This window comes from Dipodomys ordii, unplaced genomic scaffold (assembly GCF_000151885.1).
Source record: "Dipodomys ordii isolate 6190 unplaced genomic scaffold, Dord_2.0 Scaffold261, whole genome shotgun sequence".
Lineage (NCBI taxonomy): Eukaryota > Metazoa > Chordata > Mammalia > Rodentia > Heteromyidae > Dipodomys > Dipodomys ordii.
The window spans coordinates 434,408-442,045 of NW_012267477.1; the positions used below are offsets into that span (position 1 = coordinate 434,408).

The window sequence follows — 7,638 nt, forward strand, 5'->3', positions numbered from 1 at the left end:
CTCAGACTTCATATTTTACATCTATAATTTTATCCCTTCATGGTTTTTTTAATAAACCTAACCATTCTCGCACGTTTGGCTTGGCTAGACTTGTCCCATATTTTGTCCTTTGTTTTTAATTCTTCTTCCTCTGCCTTGTTTACATGCCCAACATTGTTTCTTTTTCCAATGCAGATTTTGATCCCCACAGCTATCAAAAAACAGCACAAACTCAAGCCATATTTTAAACACAAATGGCTTCTTTATCATATGCAAATCAATTCTTTTATGTCCCATATTCACTTTTATTAAGTTTTGATATATCAGAATAGGAGCCTTTCTATCCTATTTCAGATCAATATATTTATATATATATTTAACTTCATGTATATGTGGAACAACATCTAGTACTGAAATGAGTACCTACAATCTGAGCAGCTCTTACACTGCATAGCCATAGTATTGAGCAATTTCCATTTCTCATTTTCTCTGTGCAATACCCTGCAGTTTCTCCAAAGTGGTGCATTTGGCAGCATTCTCTCACTCTTTCTGAGCCCGCCTTTTCATGGCTTTCCGCATTGGCCTTTTGCTCCTTGGTGATGGGATTTGATACTGTTGGCCCAAGAATATCAGGTTTTCTCCAAGGAATTGTCTCGCAGCTGAAGTCTTGCAGTAGATACTGGTTTTGAGGCTCGGGTTTTGAGTGGGGCTTGGCCCTTGCTGTAGAAACAGGAGTGTGGTGGAGAGAAGTGTCAGCAGATGATTTGTAGGGTACAGGTCTAGAAATAACAGACTGACACACATCAGGCTGGTTAGAGTTGGTCAATCCCTGTAGATTTGCACCATTTTCAATTGGCTGAGATATTTTGTTAGGACTCATCAAATGTGTGTTGGCAGTAGGTGGTTGAGATAGGCTGAATAGTGTGGGCTGAATTACATTAAAATTGGTACAGGCATGGTAAGCTAGTGTGGGTCTAGTCTGGGTAGCCAGACCAGGCTGGCTTGTAAGAAATAGGTCGATCTTGAAGCTTTTCTGGGCTTAGAAAAGGCAAAGGAACCAACTTGACCTTCCCAGGTGGAGGCAGCTCTCCCTGGGATGTTGGTGGACACTCATTTAGAGCACTACTACCAGGTTTCTTGAACTGAATTTTCTTAGAAGCCTTATCCTCCAGTGGACTATTCCACCATGAGTTGATGGCTGGGAAAATCTTGGTGTCTCTGGTGGTGCTTGCATTTCCCAAGGCTCTGGAGCAAGACAACCTAGTATAATTATTCTTCCTCCCCAGTGCATAACATATGCACCTCTAGGTTGGTTCGAGGACGTTTGAAGGTTTCATGGCTAAGGTCTGCTAGATTTATTTTACGCTTTGTTTTCAGCATGATTGTCTTTGAATCTGTTTGTACATTTTTTCCTGACTGGGTCTTTTCTTCACCTTTCTTAGGGTGTTTTTTTTTTTCTGAACCTTCTGGTCCTATGCCCATGGTTCTTCATTTTGCTGGTCCTGCTGGATTTGGCTATTGGTGGTTTGTCGGTAGAATGCTTGGCTGCATTCACAGAAGCTTTATCACTGGCTGGGACAGTGCAAACAATCACTTCATCCTCCAACAGGCCTTTTGAGTTTGAATGCTGGACTTTGGCCTTAGCAGCTCCATGGACAATCTCAAAGGCTCCCTGCCTGTTCTTTTGTAGCTGTTCAGTGAGACCATTGGTGACACTTGATTTTTCCTGCCTGTGAATCTCACTGATGATTCCTATATCTTTGGTTTGAATTGTGGAAGCTTTCACGTTTTCAGGATCTGTCACTGAATTGAAAATCTGGTTAGAGTGAATATCCTCCACCAGCATAGCAGTGTCTGCCAGACCATTGCTACACCCAATTCTTCTTCAAGCATCCCCTATTCCTCATGACTCAGGTTGCTCTATTTCAAATTGGCCCTATTTCAATAATACTTATCTCGTTAACCAAAGTTTCCATGTGGACCTGTGCTGCCGACAGGGATTTCTATAGGGAGTATTGTATGATCCAGATTTTCTATGGTTATCTAGAAGGCATCCAGATAAAAAGAGGCATCCAGAAAATCAAAGCTTCATTTGATTTTCATTGAATGCTATTCTGTTTGTTTCTGGCTTTCAGTAAGAGGTCAGGCCAAAGGATTAGCAGAACTTTGCCCTAGAGCTATTATTATATCCCAGTCTCAGGTAGCATGTTTCTTTCAAGTGTTTCAGTATTTATGCTACTTCTGAACTTAACTTTTTCTGGAATTTCTGACAGACAAAACATCTGAATTGGAAGTTGTAGTTCTAGGGAAGAGTCCATTCCCGGTGATGTTTCTATCATTATAAAGAAATTGAGGAAGGGTTGGGAAGGTGGCTCAGTGGTAGAGTGCTTGCCTTGCATGCCTGAGGCCCTGGGTTCGATTCCTCAGCACCACATAAGCAAAAAAGAAAAAAAAGCCGGAAGTGGCACTGTGGCTCAAGTGGTAGAGCGCTAGCCTTGAGCTGAAGAGCTGAGGGACAGCACCCAGGTCTAGAGTTCAGGCCCCATGACCGGACCCAAAAAAATAAAAGAAATTGAGGAATAAATTAGTCCTTAGTAGGTGAGATGTTCTACCACATACCAACAAATTAACTATGGATCTTTCAACACTGGGCAAGCTTTTCCAAAGAGCTGATCTTAAGTACCATGTAAAGAATTAAGAGTTGGAAAATGGGTGGTGACTGTTTTCATTTTTACTGCTATTTAAACTCATTCTTTCTTTAAATTTCATAATTTAGGTGAAACAAATATTAAGATGTTTTTTAAAAGTATGAAATGATTTGGACTTTGGGTATGGATCAGCATAAGCATACTTGCTTAGAATGCTCTTTGACTTGGGTTCAAAACTATGAACAATAAAAACATTTATTTTCATAACTGTATGTGTGTATTGTGTGTGTGTGTTTGTGTGTGTCCTGGGGCTTGCACTTAGGACTTGGGTGCTGTCCCTGAGCATTCTTTTCAGCTGGTATTGGCTTGAACTCAGGGTTCCATTGCTGTCCTAAACACTTCTGTTCATAGCTTAGTGCTCTGTTACTTGACCTGCAGTTCTATTTCTGCCTTTTTCTGATTGGAGTACTTTATTGGAGATAAGATTCTCTTGTACTTTTCCTGCCTAGGCTGGCTTGGAACTGTGATCCTTAGATTTTTATAAAGAAAAGTCGATTTATTCCATGACCCTGTGAGTATATGTCTCATAATGAATTGAGAGAGAGAGAGCGAGAGAGAGAGAGAGAGAGCACTTATCTGCTTCTGTGTAGAGGGGATGTGTGTTTCTATTTTCATATGTTTACTATGCATGGGTTTTGGTGCTTGACTTCAGAGCCTTTTGCTCATGGTTGGCTTTTTCTGTTAGGACTCTTAGATTGCTTCTGGTTACAAACCTGACTTCTTTGGTAGGACTCCATTCTCTGGGGAAACACCAGAAATCAGGAGAAATGCATTTTTTTATATAAGCCAGTTGTTGTTCATTAGAAACAGTGCTGCTGTTACCATTTTGTAGACTTCACTTTTAACCCAGACAAGATGCTCAATTAAAGGCCTTGTTTACCTTCCTCAGGTCTGTTGTCTGATACGAAGTCACAGTGTATCAAACAAAGTTTCTCAAGACATGCTTTTTGGAATGAAAATGTTAAACTTTCTTAACTTCCATCTACTCATCAGTGATATGATAAAAATAATAATGAAAATAAAAATAATACCAGAAATAATGAATACATGTGACATATTATACATGACTGATATGGAGGAAAATACTGCAAGTTCTGAAAATGTAGAGAAAATTAAAATGCAAGACATACAGAAAAATAGAAAGTGACAGATGAAAAAATTAAAAGTGTGTCAGGTATCCAAGCACAGCGTATTAAAGAAGTTATGTTTTTATAATACAATATTCTGAAAGAGAATATTACTTTGTTTCAACCTAAAACTAGCAAAACTCAATAGCAGGTGATTTCAATGAAGAACTTTTTGTGTGTGCGCCGGTCCTGGGACTTGAACTCAGATGCTAAGTGCTATCCCTGAGCTTTTTGCTTGATGCTGATCTGTATCACTTGAGCCGCAGCTCCACTTCCAGCAGCTCTTTTGTAATTAGAGATAAGTGTGTCACAGATTTTCTTACCTGGACTGGCTCAAATTGTGATTTTCAGTCTCAGCATCCTGAGTAGTTAGGATTCCAGGTATGTATCACTGGCGTTTGGCTAAGCACTGTTTTCAGACCATTTTTCTGTTGGTTGCCAGGATTGGCATTGAACCTGTAACCTTCCATGTCAAACTTTTGGGTAGCTGCAATTCCAAGTAGCTTGGAATCCCAAACCACTCTACTTGCCTTGTTTTTGATTGAATTTCTGGACAATATACTGACAGGAGGCTCTATCTCTAATATTATGTAAAGCACAACCAAATTCAGCAAATATTTCAGAAGTCATCATTCATGTAGATTAATATTTCAATAAAAATGGGTAAGAAGCTGGGCATATTTTATTCATAACATATAGGATACTGAGGTTGAGAATCAATTGTGTTGGGATGTTTGTGACTAGTTTGGGCAATATAGCTTAAAAAAAAAGAAATGAGGGCTGTAAAGGTGCTCAGTGGTAGACTGCTTGCCTTGCATTTATGAGGCAATAGGTTTGATTCCTCAGCACCACATAAGCAGAGAAAGCTGGAATTGCACTAGCCTTGAGCTGAAGAGCTGAGGAACTACACCCAGACCCAGAGTTCAGACCCAATGACCGACAAAAAAGAAAGAAACAAACAAACAATAAAACAAAGAAACAAAGAAAGAAACAAAGAAATGATACAATGAACAGAATGGTGAATATAAAAGAATCTTATTACTGTGCCCTTTCATATTTCTCTGAATATCACACACTGTTATAGATATTAATCTTTTAAAATAGATTTTCTAAATAGTATAGTCATAATCTGAAGGAGTAAAAGGTATTTCAAAAGACTATGAAAGTTTTCATATACATTTTCAAAACTCAGGTATAATCATCTTGAACTTGAGGTAAATACCATCCTGAAGTTCTAAAAATATTTACCATTAGGACTGGGAAGGTTTTTCAGTGGTAGAGTGCTTGCCTTGCATTCATGAGGCCCTGAGCTCGATTCCTCAGAACCACATAAGCAGAAAAAGCCAGAAATGTAGCTATGGCCCAAGTGGTAGAGTTCTAGACTTGGACTGAAGAGCTGAGGGACTGTACCCAGGCGCAGAGTTTAGTCCCTATGATCAATAATAAATAAAGTTCACCATAAGAATTCAATAAAACAGCTTAATTGTTGTACAAGAAATAGAAACAAGACCTTTTATATATTAACCATGTACTGTGAAACTGGGCTGTATACCCAGACACACACAATTCATTTAATAATTTAAAAACCTAACAAACTTCAAAATTGTTTTAAATGTCAAACTGCAAATAAGGAGATGAAATTTTGCTTTCTACTTGCAGATTTTTTTTCCTTTTAAGGTCTAAAAGTAGTGATTTTGAGTAAGTATACTGCTTTGGCTAGAAAATAATTGTAAGTATGAAAAGGAGCTTTTAGTTGAAACCTGTTTCTGATAAAGTTAGAAAATGTCATTAACAAAAAAAAAAAGAAAAAGACAAACCAAAACACAACCTATGGGGCACAGCTGGTGCCTAAATCTGTCATGCCAGCCTCTAGTAGGAAGGGATCTAAAGTTGAATAATCAATACTCATACTGAGGATTGCAGTTCAAAGCCAGCTCAGGCAGGATAGTAGAAGAAATTGTTATATCGAATTAACTACCAAAAAGATGGAAGTGGAGCTGTGACTCATCTGGTAGAACACTAGCTTTGAGCTGAAAATCTCAGTAACAGCACCCAGGCCCTGAGGTCAAACCCTAGTACCAACATAGACACACACACACACACACACACACACAAAGGGTCACAGAATTTAAAAGTCAGAATGAAATACAACACAGGAAAATGCTGTTTCCCAACCGTCCGCATAACCTTATTTCTTACTGTCTATATAGGAAAAATTGTTTCTAAAATATATGTCTAAAATGTTGATATTGAAACCTGTCAAGGCAAGTCTATGTACCCACTTCTATAATCCTAACTACTTGGGAAACAGAGAATAGGACTGTGGCTTGAGAACAGTGTAGCCTAAATGTTAGTAAGACCTCATCTCAAGCAAATAAACCCTATTAGTGGATCATTCTTAAGGTCCCAAGTACAAGGGAGACATAGGTAGGAGGGTCATTGTTTAAGGCTTTCTGAACTAAAGCTCCAAACAAAACAAAACAAAACTGTCACCCTCTTCATTCAGAATCAACTGAAAAAACATAGAAAAACAAACATACAACTACAGCCAACTAAAGGAACTGCTCTGAAACTGCTTTTAATGACACTCTGTTCTAGCCTGTTTATTTAAGCTTTGGATCAAACTAACTTCATTTGTTTTGTTCTGAGTAGATTTCACTCTATGCTTTCTGTACATTCATTTAACCATCTTTGCTTCCTTTCACCATTCCATTCCCAACCACCTTTCTGTTCTTGAGAATGTATCAGTGCTTGTCATCTCTTTCTTCCTAGTTTTTTCCTTCTTTATCTTTATCTTGCCTCCCTGCTCTAAATCCTGTTGAACTTTCCTCTTCTAGAATGCTGATCATAACTTCTCTCTCCCTATTTCACTTTTGACTGAGTTTGGACAGGAAAATGGAACGCATAAATATTCTTCTTTGAACAGCACTAAATTTAAAATAGAAATATTACTGGAAGGAGACTCTTATGGATAAAGCACCTTGGTGTACAGTTTTCAATTCCATCTGATTTTCTTTCATAGTTTAAAATTGATACTCTGAAGAAATCTGTGGCTTCATTCTTCAGACACACATAACCTTTAAGATTCAGTAATGGAAAAAGAAGGAATCAGAGGCTGGGCAGTCCCTTGTCCTTATGTAGCTGATGAACCATCCAGCAGGCCTCTGTTTCTCACAATAACAGATCTAGTCAAGTCACCCACCCATTAAATAGCACATCCAAAACTGAAATCAAGACTCTAGACTGCCAATTTAATATCTGCACCCATTACATGAAGCTGCTTTCATTCTAGTACTAAGTGTAGGTAGGGAGTGGGGAAATCTTAGGGAATCTTACTTGACATGGTGAGAGAAGAGGTAACAGCATTTGGAGACACAAGGGATGAGGCAACGACACAAGAGGATGTGTGAGTAGCTGAAGCGAAAGAGCACATATGCCCAGTAGAAAGCTCACTGGAAGTTTCCTACTGGCCGCTGGTCACTTGTGATCACCCAAGTTTGTTTACAGACAACTCCATGGGAACCTTAAGATCCTACTAGGTGGTGATAGGTTTGATGGGAGAATGATGTCATAGATTGGGGCAGTTAAATGGTAAAAAAGTAACCAATCACAATGCCAGCTTCTGAATGAGAAAATGTGATTGGGTAGAGAATGTCAGATGTCTAGCATCTGCTGAATGGTTGAGTTCTGGGGAGCTGAGGTTCTAGCAGATAGATGTGGTGGCAGACATGGTATCCTCTTTCCTCTAGGCTCTTTGTTCAGGACATCATCTCTGTCTTTTGTAAGTGTGTATTACTATTTTTTATTTATCATTTGTGTATTGT

General features: G+C 38.7%; 1 pseudogene; it reads right to left on the bottom strand.

Annotated features, from left to right (window-relative positions):
* Positions 1-420: 420 nt before the first annotated feature.
* LOC106001065 lies at positions 421-1,359 on the bottom strand (annotated as a pseudogene).
* Between the last annotated feature and the right edge of the window lie 6,279 nt (positions 1,360-7,638).